This window comes from Rhipicephalus sanguineus, chromosome 8 (assembly GCF_013339695.2).
Source record: "Rhipicephalus sanguineus isolate Rsan-2018 chromosome 8, BIME_Rsan_1.4, whole genome shotgun sequence".
Lineage (NCBI taxonomy): Eukaryota > Metazoa > Arthropoda > Arachnida > Ixodida > Ixodidae > Rhipicephalus > Rhipicephalus sanguineus.
This window is the reverse complement of record NC_051183.1, coordinates 15,056,440-15,080,552: the sequence shown is the minus strand read 5'-3', so window position 1 is coordinate 15,080,552 and position 24,113 is coordinate 15,056,440. Positions and strand designations below refer to the sequence as shown.

At 47.3% G+C, this 24,113-nt stretch overlaps 1 protein-coding gene across 2 annotated transcripts in view; it reads left to right on the top strand.

Moving 5' to 3' along the window:
• Window positions 1-3,949: 3,949 nt before the first annotated feature.
• The window catches only part of LOC119401432 (uncharacterized), an 82,641-nt gene continuing 62,477 nt past the window's right edge, over window positions 3,950-24,113 (top strand). The window contains exon 1 of one of the 2 annotated variants that reach the window (XR_007417327.1): window positions 3,950-4,068. The gene's annotated coding sequence lies outside the window, so the exon portion shown is untranslated. The remainder of the gene's footprint in view (window positions 4,069-24,113) is intronic. The other variant, XR_007417328.1, reaches the window with a different exon arrangement.

Here is a 24,113-nt window from a genome sequence, read left to right as displayed (position 1 = left end):
AACTAAAAGACGCCAGCTGCTTAACGAAAGACGCCAGATGTTTTATAAAGCAATGATTTTCTAAACAATGAAAATTCGCAGCGTACATGTAAAATTAAAGTGAGCTGCAAGTCGTCATAACTCATCGAACCTTTAGTATAAACGCGCCCGATCTCACATTGGTGATGATGTACTGGGCAGAATTCACGGAAGATTCACGGTTTACCGATGAACCTCCGCAGCTTCGCCCACTCATCATCATTCACTCCGTGGATATGCTGTGATTTTTTCACTTTTTGGGAAGAAAAATGTATTAAGGTGTGATGGTGTATATTGATGCAAGAACCGCATATGGCCGAACAGCACAGGGGTGATTAGTGTAATCTATATGCAATGGCACATAATCATATGTACCATAGAAAGACACTTATCTATGAGTGATCACGATGAGCGTGAATAAGGACATATGGAGGGAGCAGTAATGCCTGAACTCGCACTTGTGCACAAGGTTTGCATCAAAGGCGGGGTAAATACCTTGTAGCAACCTTTATGAAGCTGCCGTGCTCTTGGTCTCCTGGACTGAAGACTTCAGGAGAGCAAACATACTTGTAAAATTTGGAAACTATTTTGTTCCAACGAGCGGCTTGGTGCTGTAGGACTGATAACAGCATGTCTGGTATGCTGTTAGGTTTCAGTTGCTTGCATAGAAGCTGGACGTGCATTGCAGTTAGATATAGCCGCATTTATCACATGCAGGTTGGTCTCAGCAAATTACAGATTTACATATGTGCTGCACGTGCGCCTATCTATGTGGACAGAGTGTGGCTTCTGTATGTCGCGTTGTTGTATTGTTGACCATTTATATGGGAGGTAGCTTTTCTGTTTTCTGTCTCCGATTTCGCTGTCACTTGTTGCTAGATTTTTTCTTAGAAACGCTTTTATTCTACGGCGGTGAAACGTGTATATGAGTTGTTCATTTTCGATATACTTTTTACAGCTGTTTAGTGTGGGAGCATATTGGCGTGAGTGTATCTTTGACCAGGCACACAATCAATATTAGACATGCTGTTTGGACGCAAATCGTATGCGTAGGACTGGTTTAAAGTCATTTAAAACTAAATTTTGTTATGGTCGGAACGGCTTCAGAAGTTTACTTCGGTTATGGAATTAGCAAGAGTCGTTAACCATGACAATTCCTGTATCAATTCCTCTCTTACGTCTCAGACGTACAGAGTACGTCTGAGACGTAAGAAAAATTGGGGAACGCTTAAGCTTCGCCTTTAAGAGTTGAACGCCACAGCGCTATCCTGCCCTTAGTGCGTACTTCGACCACTACGTGTGTGTAACAGAATGCGTGCACTAGGGTGTGTGCCTTATGTAATGGGTAGCATGCTTCAAACCTGGTGCAGTTATGTTTGAGAAACATTTTCGAAGTTACGATGCACCCACTACGTGGTCTTAAGGGAATACGATCAGTATCCTGTGTGTCTTTTGTGATGGGCGGGTGGCTTTAAACCACAAAGTCGTCTTGATATTCACATGGTGTGATGCCCCATGGCAGTGTACGCTTGTACCACGCAATATTACTCCAATATTACATCTCGTACTGTGACACCTGCATATAGGATGCGTATGTTTGTGAAACATGAAAGTTACTTTCAGTGCAGTTCCAAGTAGAGGCGTGGCTGTGTGGTAGAACATCTGCTGGGGACGCAGGCGGCTTTGGTTCGAATATCACTCGGACCCAACGTATTCATTATTTATTTCATTTGCAGCTATCTCGATTTTTTGGTCACATGAACAAGGTGCGCGTTTGAGCTCGTTGGTACTCCATCATCAACACTTCTCGCGCAAAATTTTTGAGACGACGGACGAAAGAGACACGGACAGGCCCGTCCGTGTCTCTTCCGCCCGTTGCCTAAAAATTTTGCGCAAGAAGTGTTGACGCTTTTTGGTCACGGACGAGACCCTGATTTTTCGCTCACAACCAACGGCACCGAATCCGACACGGGAATTTCTACGAAACGAGCTCTTTAATGCTATCGCGTTAATAGTTTCGTTCCGGATGCATACTGTAGACAACAAAAGAAAGACAAAGTGCCGCTTGTCACTTCGGTGCGGCTGCGTAGAACCCTTCCCAAAAATACCTAATATCCAGTTCCATTAAAACCAAACGGGTGTGTGCCTCTATGTTTTGCAGCAACTTTCTGTGGCGGAACAGCCAAGGGCGCGATGCTGAAGCACTCACTTTTTTTACAGCGAAAGCTGTAATGAGGTAACAACAACGGCTGTTTATGGCGCCGTAGTTGTCCGCCGCAACCGCCGCCGCCGGTGTTTGTAACTGCCATCGCGCGAAATAAGAAAAACACTGAAAAAGGAAGGATCCAGGATGCAACGGAGCTCGAACCTCGGCCCTCTGTGTGAAAGCCCAGTATCGAACCACATCCTGCCATGTGTCTCGCGCCCAAACACATGCGCAGTCAGCGCTGCGAATACAACTTATGAATGAGCCCATAAGCTCAGAAAAAAACATCACCGTCCATGCACCGTACATTTGGTGAAGTAGCAAAGCTGAAGCCTGTGGCCCCGGGGTTAAGGGGGGGTAATCTAGACGTTGTATTGAAGCCTTTCTCAATGATTGGCATGGTCGAACGGCGAAATCCGCCGGTCTTTGAGGATGTGGAGGAAGACGTCGAATAGCTCGTTGACATGTAGCGCACACGCCTCGGGATCGTTTTTTCAAAGTTGGACGCGTTCTAGGACCGCCATCTCCTGCACGAACTAGCGTTGCGTGCCGTCGCCGTGTATCCTGATGCGTTCGAGCAGCTCAATTAAGCGGTCCCAGTGAACTTCGGTGGTAGACGAAGCTAGAAATGCCGTTGACTTGCCGAGTTGCGTTGTCATTGCGAACGCCTCCTTGCGTTCCTGCAATCAATGGACCATGTTTCGGCAGATGCGGAGCCACTAGTCGTTTCTCGATGACGTTGAGCATGACAAATGCGAAGGCATCGATGGGTAAACGCAGCTCTTAACGGGGCTGAAATTTGGCATACTGCCTTTGATTAGCGATTCCTTGCATGTCCCACAGACGCGGAACTGACAGATGTCGGGAGCAGCTGGGGAACCACAGCATCAGAACCTCCATGTCATTGTTCCGTTGTTGTTGAGACCGGATCCCGTCCATCGTAGCCAGGTTGTTGTCGAACCACATGTGGTCGCAACCGCAGCCGAAGTGCCACTCGAGAAACTCCTGTCGAAAGCCGGCGTTGGCCTCGGCGAACGTGTTGCGTTATTGCCACCGTGGCACTACTGTGCCGGAACTGCCACCTCCGCCAAGCATCCGTCCGCCATGGCGCGGTTGCTTGGGTCCGACGGAAAGACTACTTCACTGACGGCGCAGCCAATGGCGTACGCGCTTGGTATGACGTAGAGAACGACGTAACTAGCGGCTCAACCAATGGAGACCATTATCGAAACATTTGGCGAACGGTTTTACGTTTCGCCTAGCCATATACGGCTTTCGCTGTAAAAAATTGTTGGGGCTCCCGTGATGACAGCTGTGCCCTTTGCACCTACTGCATCAGCCAGATGCTTTAACCGCCATTCAAGAACTGCCGTAAGCAAGAAAGCAGGTTCAGGGGATCGGTACTCTTCCTTGAACCCTGACTCCTCCCTGAAGAATTTTCTTTGTGTAGCAAAGGGAGTTTAGATACAATGCGCATTTTCACAGCGCTGACAGCTTGCCTTCAAATTGCTGCTATGTTAGTCGCATTGACAATGGCCTTTGGCAAGAGCCAACGTGATATGCTACTTTTGCTTTCTTAAACTTTGAATTTTTATAGTTCAGTGCTCGATAATTTAACCGAAAACGCACCAATACTGCTGCTATTCTTTATATGATGTAAATGACCCTAAGAAGAGCACCTATTGCATTTGAACAGATATATGCAGTGTTGTTTGTTAAATTTGCGCGGCTAACGTGGCGTCTCCGGCTATATGTATTGAGCGCTCGTTTTGGGAATTCATTCTGACACGAAGCTGGCTTCAAGAGAGAAGACACTGCAAGTAGGCATTGCGTTTTCTTTAGCAGTAAGTGTTGAGGTGTTTTGAATTGATTGTTCGCATTGCCCATAGAAAAAGGTTAACTGCAATATAACATAAAAATGATTAACAAACTAGTATAGACGCTCTGCCACCTATGCAGGTGGCATCTTTATACTGTGCTGGTGACCAAATATCTATGCCACTTCGTTGTTAATAATTCTATTGTGAAGTCGGAGTTAAACCACTTTCGAATATAAATTCAGCCGGCTTTTGAAACATTTTAAATTTCTTGTGTCCTTGTTTTCCTGTACTTGTTTCTAAGGAGCCTAATTTTGAGAAAAATCAGTAATGACAACAAAGTGTACATTCGCCTAAAATACAAACTTCAATAGTGTATTTAGAAGAAATAATTATTGCTTGGTTCAAACAAAAAGTTCGTCTTGTGGGGATAACCTAGCATAATCACTCCGCAGCTTATTTGACGAGCTATCTTAATACAAAAAATACAACCGGAAATAAACAGCACAGTTACTGTGAAATTAACTTTGGTCGGTCTGGACCATACGTGAACAGGAATGTGAACTCGCTTTCGAGGCACAACTATGCTCTCATGTTGCAGGAGCAGCGTTTACGAGAAGCGCAGAGCCTAGGCACCAACATATAGTGCAACAATGGGCGCTCGCTGTGGGTTCTGTCACTCTATTGTCTTTCGCAGAATTACGGAGAAAAAGATGATTTCTCTTTATCCCTACCCGTTGTCACTAAATGAGCGGCGCTCAGCCATGGATGTTTTGGGGACCCTTTGTGGACCGGTAAAATTGATGAGAGACCCCTTGAAGTGGGAGAAAAGGGGGGAGGGTTGAAGGGCAGGGTTGCCAGGTGTGCCTACTTTGCACCAATGTGGCTACTTTTCTAGGCCGGTGGCGGCAGAAAAACATCTCATAAACGGCTCCTTATTGGCTACTTTTATGTTCCCTCGGCTGGCCATATCTGGCGACGCCTCAGCCGCTGTCTGTCTGGTATATGGTGCCAAATTATGTGACCAAGGTGTCTTCCCTGACCCCAAGATTGAAGTGAGTGCTTGCAGTATACAAAATCAAGGCTCTCGAATGCGTGGCTGGAATTCAAGGAAAACCGTTTAATGGGGCCTGAAGTTTCACACCACCTATTGTTTAAGCGACTTTAAAGTGCTGTTGAAAGTAAACATGACAATAGGATCACCCCGTGTTTCGCATCGAGGGCGCTCTACATACATGAGAAAATGGAACGTTCGACAAACTGTTTTTGTCATTTTTTGGAATTAGTTACGGACTGCATGTCAGCCATTCTAACTGCTCGGATTTCATCATCACGCAAGACATGACCATGCAAGTTACTTAGGGAAACCATGCGTCGGCTATCTCGAGATAGCGCCGCGCAGTGTTGGTGCACGTGGCCCGCTTGCGCGGTTTTTAGAAGACCGCGCAGCGCCCCGTCCGCCGTGACTTCCCCGTAGCTTGGACGCGAAGCCAGATAGCGAAGTCCAGGAGCCGGAGCAACAGCAGGTATCGGTCAAATACCAGCTCAGTGTTCACGTAGGTACTTCTACAATTTAGAATGGAATCACAGTAAGTGAGATCATTGAGAAGCTCATGCTGTACCCTTTTTGATTCTGTACAAAAGGCAGCTACTTCCAGTGCTTTTAAGAGAACTGACGCTAAAGGCGTAAAGAGAATGACACTTTTGCAACGACAAAGGACACTTCATTATGCTGTATGAAATGATTAGTAAAATCAAGGACTATTGCTTAAATCTCAACAATTCCCGTTTTGATGTGTTCGCAACATATGTTTTTGCGTTTCTCCCAAAAGGCTTTTAAATTTAGCGGCTTCATTTATAAAAAATCGCAACTGTTTTTACACACGCATGGCTTCTTTTGCCTGCTTTTCCTACCCATGACTTATGTTGGCTACCTTTTGACTAGTTTTTCCAATTTCATGACTACATTTTTTGTCGTTACGACCTGGCAACACTGCGGAGAACGTCGTAAACTAACACAACATGCAGTTGAACTAGGTACGTTTAATATCCTTCTGCCAAGAAATGGTCAAATTTAAATGCCACGATCGGCCATTTTATCTGAACAGAGAGAGAGATGGGTTTATTTACAGAGAGGCAGAGAGGTCGGCCTAAGCGATAGTATGCTCTAGCCTGATAATCTATACTGGGGTAGAAGAAAGGGGAGGAAGAAGAGTGATGGATGATAATGATGTATGTTGTTCATTGGCGCAAGGGCCGAGTGATGGATGACGATGGCAAGTTAGGGAGGGGAGTATGTACAACCCGTCACGTTGGCGCAGTGCCATAGCCACGCGTCTAGTCCAGAGGCTTGTAGGAAAGCTGCCACCGCTCTTATGACCCCTGTTGCGCTCTTGGCGTCAGGCCAAGGGCCCAACATGACCTCATCAGTTAATGGCCTATTATGCAATTCTTCAGTAAAGGAAATCAATTTCTGTCGTTCACGTGCGTATGCTGGGCAGGTACAAAATATGTGCTCAAGTGTTTCTGGCACTTGACAGGGATCATAATTGGGACCGGTGTCATTGCAGCCGATGATATGTACATAACGACGTGGTAAGGCTACACCAAGGCGAATCCGGTGAATCATGCTTGTGTTATGCCGTTTTGCTTTACGAGGCATGCAGAACCTCATTTCCCGGTTCCATTTGAGCAATCGCCAGTGTCGTCGCTCCGGTTAGGTCCACTGCTCAAGTGTGAGGTTGCGCATTACTTACCGAAAGATAGCGTTCGTGTTTCTCTGAACAGCTTGCAAATAAGTTGTGCGGTCTGCAGTCACATTCAACCCATGTTTTGGTATGTTGCTTCAAATATGAAAGACTAGAAAAAGTATGCTCGCGCTCATATGTCACACAAGACTGCACAGAAGAGCTTTACAACCATCTCATGGAGAGTGGGAAACATAAGTCAGGTATGTCGCAATGCGCATGTGTTGTGCGGTGATGCATAAAAAAATTAAGTGGCCGCTGCCACGCGGCATAGTGTGCCTGCAAAAAACGTGCTTTATTCGAGGTTATGTTTCCCAGACCTCCCGAACTGACTCCGTAGATCCCCTAGCTCCACAAACCCCAATTTGAGAACCGCTGCTCTAAGGCTTTACTGAATCCTACAGGTAAAGCTACTAAAATAATATGGCGGCTTGGTTTGTCAGGCTTGACTACCATACGCCAATTTTGTTACTTTCTAGAAAGGTGTCGGCAGAGAAAAGTCTTGGCTGCCTCACTATTTTAACAGCGAAGCTCTTTAGCAACTCGTCCCTTGTGAGTAGACCGCAGAAAACTATCATCATTTTAATGGTTATGAGCCACTGTGTGGCTACCTGAGAACACGTACAGAGAGGGAGATAAAGAGAAAAAAAGAGAGAAGCAGAGAGACGGAAAGAAAGATATAAAGAAAGAGAGAGAGACAAATTCTTGCCGAAAAAAATTCTTCACGAGGCGGGATTCAAGACCCCATACCCTCGATCCGAAGGCGAGCGTCCTAACTACTCCGCTATCAACGCACGCTTGCAGAGGAGAGCATAGCCTTGTATAGCATAGTTTAGCAAAGAGGTGAAAGGAAGTGAGTGCCAGGAGGAGAGATGTGATGGTAAGGAGGAGTGAAAAGGGGAGTGGATAGAGTAAAGAGTATCACCGAAAAAATGAGAAAGAGAGAAACAGAGAGAAAGAAATACAGACAGAAAAAGAGAGACAGAGAACATCAACGAAAGAGAGAGAAAAAAGATAGACAGAAAGAGGAAGCAAGCATCAAGTCGTGACCGGATACCGCACCACTTGGCAAGGCGCGCGTGCTCAGGAGCTAAGCCATGCCCACTGACGGAGACATCGCGTGCAACCTCCGCTCTATAGGGCATAGCCTACCTAAGTACTTCCAATAAGGAAGCCGCGCATTCCGAAGCAAGGCGTGTCGATCGAGTGGGAGTACAAGCTGCGACGGGCCCGTGCTTCCCTGCGCCAAGCTTTGCGACCCTTAGTACAACTTGGCTGGATTTTTTTGTATACTTTCTTGTTGCCTCAATTTGCTCGAAAATATCTATATATGGTGAAGTCGCATCCATTCGCGCTCGATATATGTTCCGTAATCATGGCAGCCAAGGTGCCCTTCCAGCTCGCAAAATGAAATTTGCCATTTGGGTTACACAGCAAAAAAACTTGAATACGTGACTGGGACTCGGGGAAAACTGGTACAGAGAGTCTGACTTTGCAGATCCCCTAATGTTGAACGAGACTTAAACGTGATTGCAAGTGGACAGGAGAATCAAACGCACTTCTCATCTGGGGCCATCTGCACTCAACGATATTAGAAACCGGATGTCTGTCGACCCGCTTGTCTAATAAAATAACAGAACCTCTTGGGGGCTAGTTGGTGCATAGTACTGAGAAGAATTACTTAGCGCAATACAAACACAGCACACAAGGAAGGTACACAATGGAGCGCTTGTCCCTTGTGTACCTTCCTTGTGTGCTGTGTTTGTATTGCGCTAAGTAATTTTTGTCAGTGTCTAATAACAACTGCATGGAAATTGTTAGCACAGATAAAAGTTTTGCGAAGGAGGCAGCAGTTTACGTTTCTGTCCCAGTGAACTGTGATTTTGAACATGCGTGTTCCATGTTTTTTTTTTATTGTCGGCATAGGGCTCTTACTTCTTGTTCTTTTAACAATGATCAGGCAAGACAAGTGAAGAGATGGTGATGATGGCTGAACTGTCATTTTTGCAACAGCCCTTCGTACATTGTTGTCATGCACACAGTAATTGCTAAAATCAACCATTTATGCTTGAATCTCAGTTTTCCAAATTTAAAGGGCTCGTGCTGTACTTGTTTACATTTTCACCAAAGGGCGTGTTCTTCGATTGGCCAACCTTCGCTACTTTTGCCGCCCTTAGACCAACTTGGTTAGTTTTTACCTAGCTGTTCCTATTTTCGGACATCGTTTTGTCTTTTAGACCCAGCTGCGCATAGCCAGTCTACACTTCATGTAAGCATAAAATGTTTGTATTTTCGGAAATGCACACGTAACCTTATTAGATGCGAAGTATCTTAAGGCGGAGCTCAATCCGGTGGTGGTAGTGGTGGTGGGGTGCGGCGTGACCACCCTTACTGCGCATGCGCATACCCTCTCCACACACCTCCTCTCCACTCACCCTCTCCCCTTCCCCTCTCCCATACCCCTCCCCCTTTCCACTCTTCCTCTGAAACGCGGCCTAGACATGCCGAAATTCTCTCCTGCGCAACGCCGCGATGAGCTCGAGCGCATGCGCGTCCCCTCCCCTTCTCTCTCCTCTCCTACGCTGCCCCCCTCTCGCCCGCCTGTCGACCGCGTTCCCCGCTCGCCCTGTGAGAATTCACGGCCAGGCTAGATGGAAGATACGACGCGCGTAGCGTCCCTCTTCGCGTTCCACGACGCGAGGTCGGTGGCATGCCCAATAAACGCCAACGGAACGCGATCGTGCAAGTGCTCCGGCTTCGCATCGCCTCATGGTCCCCTTTAGTGGGAGATGGTGTAATTTTTTTTACTAGTATTTTAGCTTGAGATTGGTCAATATAGGAAAAGTTGACCGAAAGACACTTATGTATGGAACATTAGGCAAATCATGACTTACCATGCGCCTATCAAAACACGTGCACACCTTGTAACGTTTACATATTTCCTGCATCAATAGGCCTATTAACCAGCCCATCAATGAGCGATGCCCAGTCCAAAGTCACTCAAACAGCCAAAATGCAGGCATTGTCACTCTCGTCCGTGTGATAGCATTGAATCCCTGAGATCTACGCAACAGGCTAGACGAACGTTTCAAGTCTTACGTCAGTATACCTACGCGTATCAATTTTTCGCCATCAAACTGTGATGGCAAATGTGAGATGAAATGGAAAGTTGGGAAGAATTCTTACGGCAGCTGAAAGATGACTTCTGCGTCTCAGTTTTTTTATTTTTTGCTGGTGTCTTGCAGCATCTGCCATAAATTAGCCGCGCTTCATGCGGTCTAGTATGCGTTTTGACGGTATACACGAACGTTCTGGAATTCAGCATTTCTTCACGTTAGGGAATGTATTACAGAAGTTCTATCCTTGAGTAGACTATGTCGAAGTCGTCTATGTGCGACGGTGTTTTTCTCTCCCTTCGTGTTCCTAACTCAGTGTGTGCGTGTGGGAAATATTACTCCAGTAATGCAATACGAACAGCGCAAGATACTATTTAAGGTGTACTTGCCACGACACCTTTTTACAAGGATGCCTTTGTAGGCGCGTTTATAAGCGCATATTTTGTATTCGTTGCACACCTTATCCGTGCCATACTCTTATTATATATATTTGTTATTTGATGAACTCTATTTAAAGCCCGTCCGCAGCCACTTTACACCAAGCAATTGTCAGTGATCAGGCAACTTCATATATTTATAATTTCCGTTGGCAATTCGTGACCGCAAGTGGCCTTTGCTCCACAAAACATCCACATCATTACCATGTTTTTCTTTCTCCAGACATTCGTAAGAAAGGTGCCTTTCTGTGCAGAAATGATAAATATTTGCGGGGCAGAGGACAATATATCATACTCAAGAACGAAGCAGATGCTAGTAGCAGTCGTGATCTTTACATGTCCGGTTGGTAGATTGTTTCGTGCGCGGATTAGTGAGGAGTCTCAGCCTAAAGAGTGCGAAATTGCCCTAAGATATTTGGCATAATGTTCCATAAAAATGACATTGCTTTATTTATTACTCTGTAACTCAAGCAGCTGCCCAACCGGCGCTATATTTGTTCTGTATAAAACACGTTTCTCTGATCGAGCGGCGAAAGGCGGGCTGGTTGGCACATGCCTAAATATTGGGATCAAGAGTCCATCTACGTTCCCTTCTTCGTCCCGCGTTTACACTGTTAATTCCTTCTTTGAGAAACGTCTGGCAATTGTCAGTACAATATCTATGAACTGCAGTCTGTCATCGAGGTACTTCTGGAGAAATTTATGCCTACCATTTCGATTTCTTCAGCAAAAACAAAATCAAAATGGTCACAAATGAACCTGAAATTTGCTGTCAGACAAAGGAGTTATAATAAGGGCACAAAAATTTCATTATTAGAAGCCTCTCGTAAGATTAAGGCAGTAATGACGTGGAAGAGAAACAATAGAATACCAGTGACGTTAGGCTGTTCTCAGACCAGCTGGCTACCCTGTGTTGGGAAAGGGGGTAAATTAATGGAAAGGTGATAGAAAAGAGATGCTATAAAAGAAGGAGAAAAAATATGGATCGTTCCTTCGTCACAGGAATCGGTATCACACGAAAGTGAAACGTGTCTCCACAGAAGTAGTGCTTACTGTGTAGTAATATGTGAGAGCTTGATTAATGTATGTTGGTGTTTGGCAGCCATTGTACCATTCGACGTGGATGCACCGACGTTGACGCCTAGTGGTACATCTCCGTTGCGAGGACTAACAGCCATGAGAATGTTTAACCGTTGTGGTTGCTGACGCTATTGAAATATACCTGGACACAGCGTATCGTGAATCCCGCCCAAAGATGACATAAGTAAGCACATAAAAAGCACTTCTTCAAAACGTTGTCAATGAAGGAAAGAGACAGCACTGTGTTCTTTCTAGAGTAATACACCTGTGCTACGTCTGGGCTCAGGTTTACACAACCGCACTGCGCTTCAGCAAAACCGCACTGCGCTCGCTCCACAAAAGCACGACATCCGCCCGTGTCCATCACTGCTTTTCTGCAGCACTTATTGCAGTAGTTTTATTAGTCGGTGTTATCGCACTCGAAGCAGTCGGCGGCGGAGATACACCATTGATGCCCATGGAAGCTGCACTACATCAACGACGATCCGTCACAAGCTAACACAAGGCGAAATGCAAAGGACGTCGCTGCGTCTAGGGCGACTCCCCTATGCTAGCGCGGCCATTGTTCCTCGCTGGTACCAATATATTTAGCCATGACCTTCGCGATTGCGCGGAGGTCAGTCTTTAACAGCGTCGTCGCCGAATCGTTCCCTAAAGGCGCCAGTAAGTGTCATGACGCATTAGTTCGCTTAACCTCTCACGGACGGCGGCACCGCTCCACCTCGCTTAGCCCCACCAACCGAGAGCACCATGCGAGAGAGAATATGTGAGCATATTCGCATATTCAATATGTGTAAACATAATGATGATCGTAAAAAAGCGCGAAAACGGCGGACAAATACTCAGAGAGAAAGGCGCACTCGTTTGCCTCTTTGTGTTCGCCCGTTGTTTTTTTCGCTGTTTATTTACCATCATGAGCATCCAACAAGCCCGATTTACCGCCATTGTGAAACATATCGGTGACCAAGTGTGGGACTCTGCATAGGCGCCTCCGTTCTTATGCAAGATAAGTTCTGCGAGGTGCCCACGGTTCCAGTGGGCTGGAACGGTGCTGGATTTAATGACCGAGTGGTAGTACGCCTGTAATCGCAAACGCATTACGACTTGCCGCCATTTGATCCGTTTCAACAGAGCAATTACTGCAAAGTAACCCTCCAAGGCAGCAATGAGGCAGCATTGAGGCGAAAAGGTCTGGACTCCCGACCTTTTTCGGAGGAGAAGCTTTTGGGTGCTTGGGAGCATGCGGACCAGGCCAAACGAAGTTTAAAGTGCCTATTGAGATTTCTAAATGATACAGGTTTAGATGCTCGTCTTTAGAGCATGTGCGGCATAAAGACTTTTGCGCGTGCCCTGTCCCCGTGCAAAACAGTGTGTACAGTGACTCATTTGCCATACCATCGTCGCCTATCATCACACCTCCCTCTTTCTCTTTCTTTCCCCTTTCCCCTTACCCCCGTGAGGAGTAGCAGGCTAGAACCCGCTTTCCAGGCCGACCTTGTCTTGTCTTGTCGCCTAGATCTTGGCTCATACCCACAAGGGGGATTGGCCACACTGTACTTTATAATGTAAATGGTTTACACAACGCTTGCTAAAAAATAAAAAGAGAGAAATTAGATAAGAACTATAATAACATTCCTTAAAAAAAGTGAAAGGGGCAGAAGCTCTCCTCCTTCTTCTCAATAAAAGCATCTTCTTCTTCTTCTTGAGGCGAAAAAGTGTGCGCCCGGTGAACGATCTGCGCATTGCAGTGCATGGAAACTTGGAAATCCCTCACATTGCAGAGAATGTTACGGCAGCACAGCCACAAGCGCCGTTCAATTATTAACTATCTACTTTCTAACACTTCGGTACTAATACCATTAGGATATTTACAACGAGTCAAAAAACGCTTTGAATGTGTTAAATGCGAAACATTCCTAATTAAATGCGAAACACTCCACGTTAAATGCGAAACACTTCAGCATCTTGAGCATGTCTGTTGGCACGCGCGTTTACCGCTTCATTTTGATGCATTCACGTTTCAGCCAGGGGGTGGAAACTTCCTATACCGTCCATGGGAGGCACTCTGGCATGTTGATCCTCTACGGCAGCGCTGTTTCCACCACTGTCGGCTCTCGGGTATCCAACAAGAAATAATTCACAAACAGAACATTTCTTTCATGACGTCACTGATAAATGTCATGAAATCAAAGGAAAGGGCGCGAGACTCATAGGAGGAGTGCTGCAGTGGAGGCTCTCCCTTTCCTTTTCGCATGCAAGCGGAATGTGTTCGTGCTCTATTGGCCGCGAGATCTAGCGGAGTCGGCACCTAGCGGCGAGCGGAGAAAACCCCGCGGTGTGGATGGCTCCTTGCGTCGTCTGCTAGCCACACCGTCTTCGCATGTGTGCGTATGTCATGCACGTCCTCAGATTAAAACTTATTCCGTCGTGCTAGCACAGTATAAAATGTTTGTACGTATGCCTACATGACATACACAGCATTTCGCCTTAAGAGACTTGTATGCACTCTAATAAGTGAGTGCATGCACTTGTCGGTATGGCGCTAGGTGTAACCATCGTACGGTCCATTCGCCAAAATTATTTCAATGTGGGCACCACTTTGTCATTCAAGCACATCACATAGTACATTTGGCGCCGTCCGAAATAAAAGAAAAGTATAAATGTCGAGGTGTGAATGCAGAACTTTTGCGACACCATCTCGTGAAGTGTTGGTGATTTGGAAATCCTTGTGATGCCGCAAAGCATGAACTAGAGCCTGCAGAGGCCGGTTAGCTGCAAAAAAAGACTTGAAGCCACGCATTTCTATAGCAGTACGCGTATTCATCCAAGCAGAAAAGCAAATTACAAAGTTCTACTTCACCCAATCACGCAAAAATACAGGCTCTCTTTTTTTGTAGCCGCTAGATCAAGAAGTAAATACTTAATTGGCTCAGTCACGCAACACAATTTTTATTGTGATATAGGCAAATCACAATTGCAACACGCGCAAGTAAAGCAAGATAAAACACCGAACACAGCGCAAAACACGAATGTGACAGAAGGCCAGTACACCATTGATTGGTAGCCATTAGGCTGCAGTCAACGAGCTTTATTAGCAGTCAATCGACTCAGACCGCCTACGGTGAAGCGCCGCTGCCTACATTTGTATACGCGCCACCGACAGCCTATCCATACAAACGCGGCGACGGTGCTGCCACCTATAGCTGGATTTCGCGGCGAATAGAAGGTCCGCTGGCTGCTTGGGCGACGCGGCCATTCGTTAAAATTTCATAAGCATTTTTTTTTATTTTTTGGTGTGTTGTGAAGTCTACAAGCTAAAAGCTGACCTACGTCTCAATAGGACAAAACTCGATTAACACAAGTAAAATCAAAATGCTTTGTTTTTAAACACAGGTTTCGCACTAATAAACAAGGGCATACACGTAGTGTGAGTGTCAGTCTGAAAAAGCCACTTTAATTCACAACTGAGATATACACATTGTCAGCAAACATTCAAACCAAACCATTCGAACTAAAGCGAAAATTATTAACAATCACGAGCAGACCCCGTTGTACTTGATTCAATGACGTCTGTTATCATGGCCCACATATTGTTCTTGCAGAACTCGAGTACCAAACAATACAGAAGTTCAGGGGAAGAGGGAGGCGTGAAGTAATGAGTAATTGTTGAACAGGAAACGCCGTTGGATTCAATATTTTGGCATGTTGACTTGTCCTCGTCAGGGCATCACATTGCCTTGACGAAGAAAAGACCACTTGTCAAAACGGTGGCTTCAGCGACGTTCTATGCTATACAATTACACGAAACATCAGGGAGTCTATTACATGCATTTCATTGACCGTATTAGAAGTAAAGGCCCATAAGGTTTCAAACTGGCTACATGTATTTCCATGAACAGGAAGGAACCTACAATTGCTTCACACCTTTTGAGCTGCATGCCAAAAGTAAAAGATAAAAGAATTGTGCAGCTGAGCCAGCACGCATTTCAAGCCTTTCATTAAACATATTTTGCCGGAAGAAAGTAGGATGTCGTTATGACGAACTAGCCTATCGACACTGCGCTTATATTAGTCCAGTCAGGCTTGCCGAGAACTGGGTTTACTCATGTTCTCATGCAAAATGAATGCCTGCTCAAATAATGCACCCAAATGCATGTGCTCACCCATTGTCACTAAGGAACCTGAAAAAATTACACCATCTCCCACTAAAGGAAACCATGTGGGGATGCGAATTAGCGCATGGGTCGACTTAAAGTTCTGTGATTGCTGAGAGAGTGTGAGGGGGAGAGGCCACATTGTGTCACCCAGCCCCTTACACAGGCCCGAACGCGCTAGCGCGTGCCAGCGCGTTCTGTCTAGGTAAAACGCGTATCTTCATCGCGCGTCTGCAGAATCTCGTTCCCCGACGCCATCACATGATTGTTGAGAGAGTGTAAGGGGGAGAGGCAACAGCGTCCCTTACAGAGGCCCGAACGCGCTACCGCGTGCCAGCACACATGGTTCCCGAGCGTACAGTCGCCAAATGAGGACAGACACAGCCACGAGCAACCGCTGCTTCACATCTACGTAAAAACCTTCGTGGACTAGAAATCCCTGGGTTAAAACACCACAATGCCGCACAAAACATGTGACGCCCCAATTTAGCCATCTTGGTTTAATGCATGGTTGACCTCCTCGACGTGGCTCACTGCGGCTTCCGTTCACTGCACGCCTCATCAAATGTCTGATGTTTCCCGTATTCATACTTGGCACGCCAACCGAGCGAGATAACCGAACGAGATTCAACTTGTGATATATCTGAGCGAGCGGCAAGGGTGAGGCAAGGGCTACGAACAGTACCCGCGCTTCGCCCGATATAAAATTCACAATATAAGAAATAAAAAAACTCACATAAACGAAAGAGGAGTTATTTACACTTCAAAGTTCTTTATTTCTAAAAATTCCAGAAAGAAAATAAATTCGAACATCCACATCGTCACTTAGTTGAACCAGATCTTAGTATGTCCGGCAACCACTAGGAGCGGGCATGTTCTTGAAACCGGAACTGACGCTCAGTTTCCGGGGCCTTTTTCATGCACAAAATCTTTAGCAGCGCACTGCGCATACCATGCCGCAATGTTCGGGACGCTTCGCGATTGTTTGACATTGTTAACATTACGCACAGGACGCGACAGTCGAGAATTTTGAGAGCTTACGCACACACGAGGAATAACGCTTGAAGCTTCAACGACGAATGTATAAAGGACGAAGCGCTCCGCCGCTGACCAGATTCGGCAAGCACTGTCGCCGCTGAACACCGACGGCAGTGCTTGCCACCATTAGTTTACTGCGTGCACTGCTTGTGCTCTAAATTTTCATCTCCTGGACACAAGCTCCCCGAATAAATGGCCTCTTCTTAAGCATACTGACCACTGCTTTCGTCAACGTCATGACCACGTGACATCTGGTGGAGGTGCTGATCATTCATGTTCCCGACTGCGCCGAAATCGCGAAGATCCCAAAACCATCAGGGTCACTCGATCTAGCCGCAGACTACAGAGGTCACAACCGGAGTTTGGACCCCTGCCGAGTATGACAAGAGCTACGACAAAGAAAACAGCAGCCACAATGACGTCCGCTTTGTCACCCACAGTTGTCGACATGCATGAGCCCAGAGAGCCGTCGACATTCCGCGTATCGCCATGTGAAGTCCCGGAAAACTGGTTTGAAAATTACAACTGGTGTTCACTTATGGAAACACTGCGACTGCAACGAGAAGCTTCGCCACGTTCATTTTGCCTTTTTCGATGCAAAGGCATCTAGTGCTCGGGGCAGTGTCCATTCTGCGGTGACCGCACCTATACTGCGCATGAGCCAACTCTCCCCCTCTTATCGCGCTGAAGCGAGGAGGTCGGAGGAGGTGGCGTGAGCACTGCCTCCGCTTCGTTTATCATCTCCCATTTCTCTCGCTCCGCCACAGCTTTGCGCTCATTTAAATGCGGCGCGCGCTAGCTCCAGTTGCACTCTCCTTCGCAACGGTGCTATGGGCGCTGGAGAAGCTGAACGAAAACGGCAAAGCCGGCAAGCGTTGCACTCTCTTTCGCAAGTGCGCTATGGATGCTAGCGAAGCGGAACGTAAACGCCAACGCCGGCAAGCGAATCTCGAGGCTGCAAAAGCGCGCGTTCGCTGTGCTTCCGTCATTCTCTCTCTGCGCAAATGTGTGCAAAACGCCATGAACAATGTCAACGTCGGCGCTAGTTGCAGCGCCACCACCACGGAGCAGAAGAAGGCTCGGGAAGCCGAACGTAAACGTCAGCGTCGGCAAGCGGTTATTCAAACGCCTCGACAACCATCGCGTCATTAGTCACATAAGAGAAACGGATACTCGATGCACACCCCTCGCGATGCTTTCGCATCCCACCATGGTTGCCCGTAGGGGGACCTGATGTGTAAATTTCTTAATGCAGGGAAAAAGCGTGGTTTGTGAATAGAGAGGCCACCGTGATAACCTGGGATTTATTTCGCGCGCATTCCTGGACACCTCCACAAGCGTCGTTCGCAAACAAAGGGCCGAAATCCTGCCAAATACCCACGTACAGCTCCACAATCAGAACAAAAGAAAGCAGACTGAAGGAGTGACCTGCTGGTTTCGCCACGCAGACCCAGCTATGCCCGAGGAAAAATTAGGTTCGCACGAGGGGAGTGGCCGAAGAACATCTCGTCGGGCTTGTGCGGAACCCGCTGAAGATGACCTCGGAATTCGCTTCGGAGGCCACATCAATCGAACAGACATCAGAAATACGCACCAGGCACTAGGATCACCGCATGCCCACGACGAACTACGGGGCGGTTCAAGCCCTGCGAACCACCGACTTGCGCGAGACACTCAGAGCGCTCGTACATGAGGAGCTTCGGAAGATGCTGCCCAGATCCCACCCTCAGGACAATTCAAGAGCTGAGATAGCTCGTAAAGAAATCCAGCAGTGAGGGGGCTTCCTCAGCCAACACAGCCGCAGCCGCAAGCTGTGAGTTACGCTGCTGCAGTCCGCCGTCACCCCCTCCTCCGCGGCCATTGCAATACACCGGACCTCCGCCGTTTCGCCGCCAGACACCACCGCCCCCACAACCGTCGGTAAACACTATGCTCCGACGATTACTGACGTTTGATGCGGCCCTGACCACCACTAGCTCGGCTACCAGTGCAGGAAAACCGAGCAGAGCAACCGCCGCAGCCAGTACTGCGAAATGGTACTACGCGATTTTGCCTTCAACATGCCTTGTCCACAGCTAGTGAGCGGTCAAGCGACCTCGCCGAATACCTCTGAGCATCGGAGTGGAGACGTCGGCGAGCGTCGCGCTAACCATCGCCGGGACGCTACCTTTCAATAATCGACCGTTCACAGGCCCAAACAGGGGCCTATCACTTAGTCCACAACAGAAAACAATCTAAAAGCAGCAACTAATGTAGCTGCAATTGTTGTTCATCGCAACACCGAACATTCTCCTGCGCCGCCGACGACGCTGCGACGAAAGAACACACCGCCAGCAGAATAAAGCCATGAGGTCAATACTCGCCGTCGAAACACTTGACGAGTAGCCGACGCAGCCATAATCCGACGCCGCGACCTAACCAAAACGCCAGACGAGGAACTAGGTACCTCGAGGTGCTTATTGACAACCCGAACTCCGTCGCTCTGGTAGACACTGTCTGGTAGACACTCTCTGCTATTCGCCACAAAGTTGAAGAAAACCAAGACCGCCTCGGAAGGGCTCGACATTCGGCTGGAGGCCACAAAATAGCGAAAACTACACTCTTTATGGGGGCAATCATGATTAACGAGCAGACTTGCTCGGCGAGCGTTGGGGTCCGAAAGCATTGTTCGGAGACGTCACTCTTAGCATGAATTTTACAAATCAAGAGGGCGCAGTCATTTACTATGACCCCAGTCGATAAAGCTTTCCATGGAGAATGCCATACCACCGCATCGAAAAAGTGGCCACCATGCCTTGAATGTCATACATAAGCAGGTTACTGCGCGTGTCTTTTCAGCGTTGTCATGTTCGCTGGCACCGAAGAACCCACAGACTTAGAGGTGTCATCGAGGGCGACCAGCACCTGCTCCAGAACAATCGGGTTTGCTTTGCAAGAGGTATAGCCGAGCTGCGTCAACGAAAAGCGAAAGTAATGCTGACAAACTTCAACCAAGAATAAAGACTCCTAAACATTGACAGGACGATCGCCTACATGTATTAATTCAATGCTGCAAGCAATATTTCCGCCCTCTTCGATGCTACCAAACTTTCTTCGTAGAACTGAGGCCCCAACTAGCCTTCGACGTCAATCACAGGCTTCCGTAGCATAAGTAAAAAGGTCAAAACATTGCTCCTGGAATACAACGAGTGCTTCTGGTCTTCCTCGAGAATTCGATGGAACCCAGTCGAAAAACATCGCATCACAACTGAAGAAAGTGCCCCACCAATCCGCCAGACCACGTACAGAGTTTCGATGCGACAGCGCGACATCATCCAGCCATTCGACAGTCCATGGGCTGCCCCCGTGGTGTTAGGGAAGAAAGTTGGAACCCTATGTTTGTGCATCAATCATCACCGCCAGAACGAAATCATTAAGAAGGACGTGTATCGATTCCTACGGGTAAACTAGGCCCTGGATCGACTCAAGAGTGCGATATAATTTTCGTCAATGAACTTAAGACTGGTAACTGGCAAATCGAAGTCGACAAGAGAGGCCGATAGAAGGCAGTACTTATAGCACCAGTTGGGCTCTTCGAGTTCAATGTCATGTGCTTTGATCTTTGCTCGGTACCTTCGACTTTCTAACGCGTTATGGATGCAGTTCTGGCAGCCTTGAAGTGGTAGACTTGCCTGGTGTAATTCGACATACACCTCCAGTGCCTGAAGCTGTGCATGAAGAATGAAAACCTCCGGCCTCACCTTGAAGGAAAAAAAGGACGGCTTCGCGTACGAGGAGCTGTTGTTTTTGGTTCAAATAATTAGCAAGTCTGGAGTGCAACCAGACACGGAAAACAGCTGCCATCGCTGCCTTTCCGCACCCACATACAAGAAGGCCGTACTCCGATTCCTTGACTTGTTCTTGTATTACAGAGATTCGTCAAGAAATTTTCACGGATAGCCGAGGCGCTAAAGCAGCTCACAAAAACCGACGTGCAATTCAACTTGAAAATTTTGCAAGTCGAAGTCGAATAACTTCTAGAACTGAAACGATGTCTGCAGGCGGTTCTGATACTTGTGCATTTCAAAGAATGCGTCGATATGGAAATATACACCGACACAAGCCGTGTGGTACTCAGCGTCGTCATCGTGCAAAGGACTGACGGACTAGAAAAAAATCATTAGCTATGCAACCATTCGCAATCTAAGGCGGAAGCTAACTATTCCACAACCCACAAGTGTGCCTTGTCATCACATGAGCTGCATCTGGGTGTCACAACCTTTACGGCAGGCCCTACAAAGTGGTGGGCGACCGCCACGCCTGATGTTAGCTAAGTAAGTTGCACGATCCTTCAGATCACCTCGCGCGGTGAAGTCTGCGACTTCACCAATTCGCAATTACCGTCGTTTACAACTCCCGACAAAACCAGTGACTGCGTGTCTCGCGCCCTTGTCGACTCTCAGCCGCAGGATGACCAGGGTGATAGCTGCTTCTTGAGAACCATAAATGCCGACGACTTCGCTAAACGACGGTGAACCGACTCTGAACTTCGCGCTCTCTCTGTAGAATTCCTAGATGACAAGGCCGAAGTTGTTCCGGAGATATTTAAGCGATTAGTGGCGCATATTTTTCTTGCGGAACGGTGTTCTTCTAAAGAAGACCTTCTCGACATTTCGAGCCAACTAACTTTTCGTGACACCTTGAGCTATACGCTGAGATGTTCTGGGTTCTGTGCATGACGATCCCACGTATACTCGTATACCACGGCCCGTGGTAAACGGGTATGTGCCATACGTGTCTGGATGAAAGGGTTTTACGACGTAATCGACACAATTTGCGTTTCGGCTCTGCGTTTCCCTGCAACATGCGCGTCTCGCGCATGTTGCAGGGCAACGCAGAGCCGATAATTTGCTCAACACCCCGCTTCATAAGAATGGTAACTCAAGTAAGCGATGTACACGAGCAAACGGAAATTAGGCCAGAATGGCAAATGGTATTGGTGAGATGTTTATCCTTACCGCCGTTCTAATGTATAATTAGTAAAGTCATTTAGCTGATGTATTCGCTCTGCGAATACTTTAGTGTTATGTGTTCGTCACTGTGTTGTGATACGAGCAGAATGAACATATAGGTTCTCTCACTGTATTGAATAGCTTCCGAGAGCCAAGTCTATGATTAAGTAGTACGATGAAAGAAAAGAACAAAGCGTGTGGCATAGTGGTAGGAAACTCGGCTGAGAATGTGAAGGTGGCTGGTTTTATTCCTCGTGACAAAAGTTGCTTTTGAACGGCTAGATTTGTTTATTATTTTTATCGCAATAATGCTTTTAGTATCTATCTTATTCCCGAATTACTTTGTGTCGCAAAAAAGTTTTCACGATGGGTTAGAAATGGCTCCATTTTGAGGCTTTGAAGCTGCCTCTGTTGGCGTTTCAGAAAGCAAAGATTGATGATCACGAACACTTTGTTTTGTTATAAATGAAAGCTATTTAATTAACTTGCACATTGAAGCGACATCTATAGCGTCTACGTTCGGAAGATTATAGTTAAGAGACAAATATATATCGCTATGCGGCGTCAGCCAGAAACTCGCGCAAGTTTCTGCTCCGTCATCTTAGGAGCGAGTTTCCTACCCTGTTAACGCTACACCGGCGCAGGAGTTCCGTGGATTGGCAACTGCACCTGAGTGCCGCAGATTTCGCAGTCTGTTTTACTCTGCCTTCAAGGAAAGAGTAAGCTTTGTGGCGAAATCTGCACTACTCCCCCACAAAGTTAAAGAACTCAGGCGAGAGTAATACAGTCGCTCTACTATTGCAGTACTCCCTCTACATGTACGAGTAGATTACTTGGAGAGTATTGTTGCCCCCGTCAGCAGAGTGAAGCAAACCAGAGAGATGCACACATACACATTTATCTTCAGCTATTCACTTTTAGAACAAACATAAAAAATGGAATACACACCGAAGATACCGACATCTATATTACATCTCTAATGGCTGTCTCGACAATGTTAATTAGGAGTCCAAATCACAAACTAGTTTCACTGCACGTAACAAACAATAAAGTCCGAATTTACTTCTTTTGTGGCAGTTGGCATCCGGTGTTTCACGTGACACTTACTGGAGCCCTTGGCGCATAGCCGGGGGTACGACTCGAAACCACGGACCGGAGCGTAGCCGATGTCGCTTCTGTCCAGACGAAGTCGCTGTGCGTCTTCCTTTTTCTACTGCCCCACGTTCTATTGCCCCGAGCTCTAGGTCGTCTTCTTCAAAATCCCTCTCCCAAGATTCCTTCGGAGTCAGTTGTAGGAGAGGAGCCTTTCTTCCTGCCGCGCCAGTGAACTTTGCCCAACACCGGGACCGTGAACACTGAACTTTGCCCAGTGCGGGGCACGTGGGGCCCGTGCAGGGGGCAAATTCACGTTCTGCTGCAAGATTCTGGGGGCCCGCTCACGGGGGAAGCTTCCAATTCGCATTCTCTGGCGACATCTTTTCTTGGCGGAAATTCACTTGGCATTTCATTATTCAACTAAGTCCATTTATATATGCACACTCATGACAATATACCACCTATTAGGAGTTTTACCGCGAGGGAAACTGCTCACAGTCAATGCAACAAACACAACGCATATTAAGCAACACTTCAAACTCGGAACATCGCTCAAATTGGCCATTGATCCGATAAGTATAAATATTCACTCAGAAACAAAGATGGCAAAAAGAAGAACGCTGTGCAGTTTAGGCCAGTCTGCTCATGAAGCTCCTACGTTCTCTGTGGCTCTTGCATATTGGATGTGGAATTCGTAATCCTGCAGTACCCAGCTCCATATCATCAGGCGGCTGTTTGTCGACTTGCTTTTGGATAAAGATAAATACTGTAGCGGTTGATCGGTTTGCACGGTGAAGTGCGCGCCGTACAGGTATATGTGAAATCTTTTATTAGCCCACACGAGAGCCAAGCATTCCTTCTCTATGGTGGAGTAGTTCTTCTCGCATGGGTTCTGGTTTTAGGGGCGTAGCTCCTCTTAGTCTAACCTTGTCACGTCTCCGTTGTCCGGCGTATCTCCCGGCAGCCGGCAGTAAACGGCAGTGTCTGTCCGGTGGTGGTGGTGTGTGGCGTGACCACCTTTACTGCGCATACGCATACCCTCTCCACACACCTCCTCTCCACTCCCCCTCACCATTCCCCATGTCCTCTACCCCCTCCCCTTTCCCTCTCCCATACCCTTATCCCATACCCCTCTCCCCTCCCCCTCTCCCATACCCCTCTCCCCTTCCCGTCTCCCATAACCAGTCCTAAAAACGGAGGGGGCGTGCACACATGAAGGCTCGCTAAAGACAATGCGCTGCGACAGTACGTGATATGTATCACCCTCTCCTCTCCTACGGTCCTCCCCCTATCTTGCCTCGCGGCGCAGCGGCGGCGACGCAAGCAGCGTCGCGGCAGCGTCTTGATTGAAAAAAAGTCACAGTTTCGCCGCAAGGCCGAAGCAATGAATGCGATAGCAAGAAACTAATGCTAT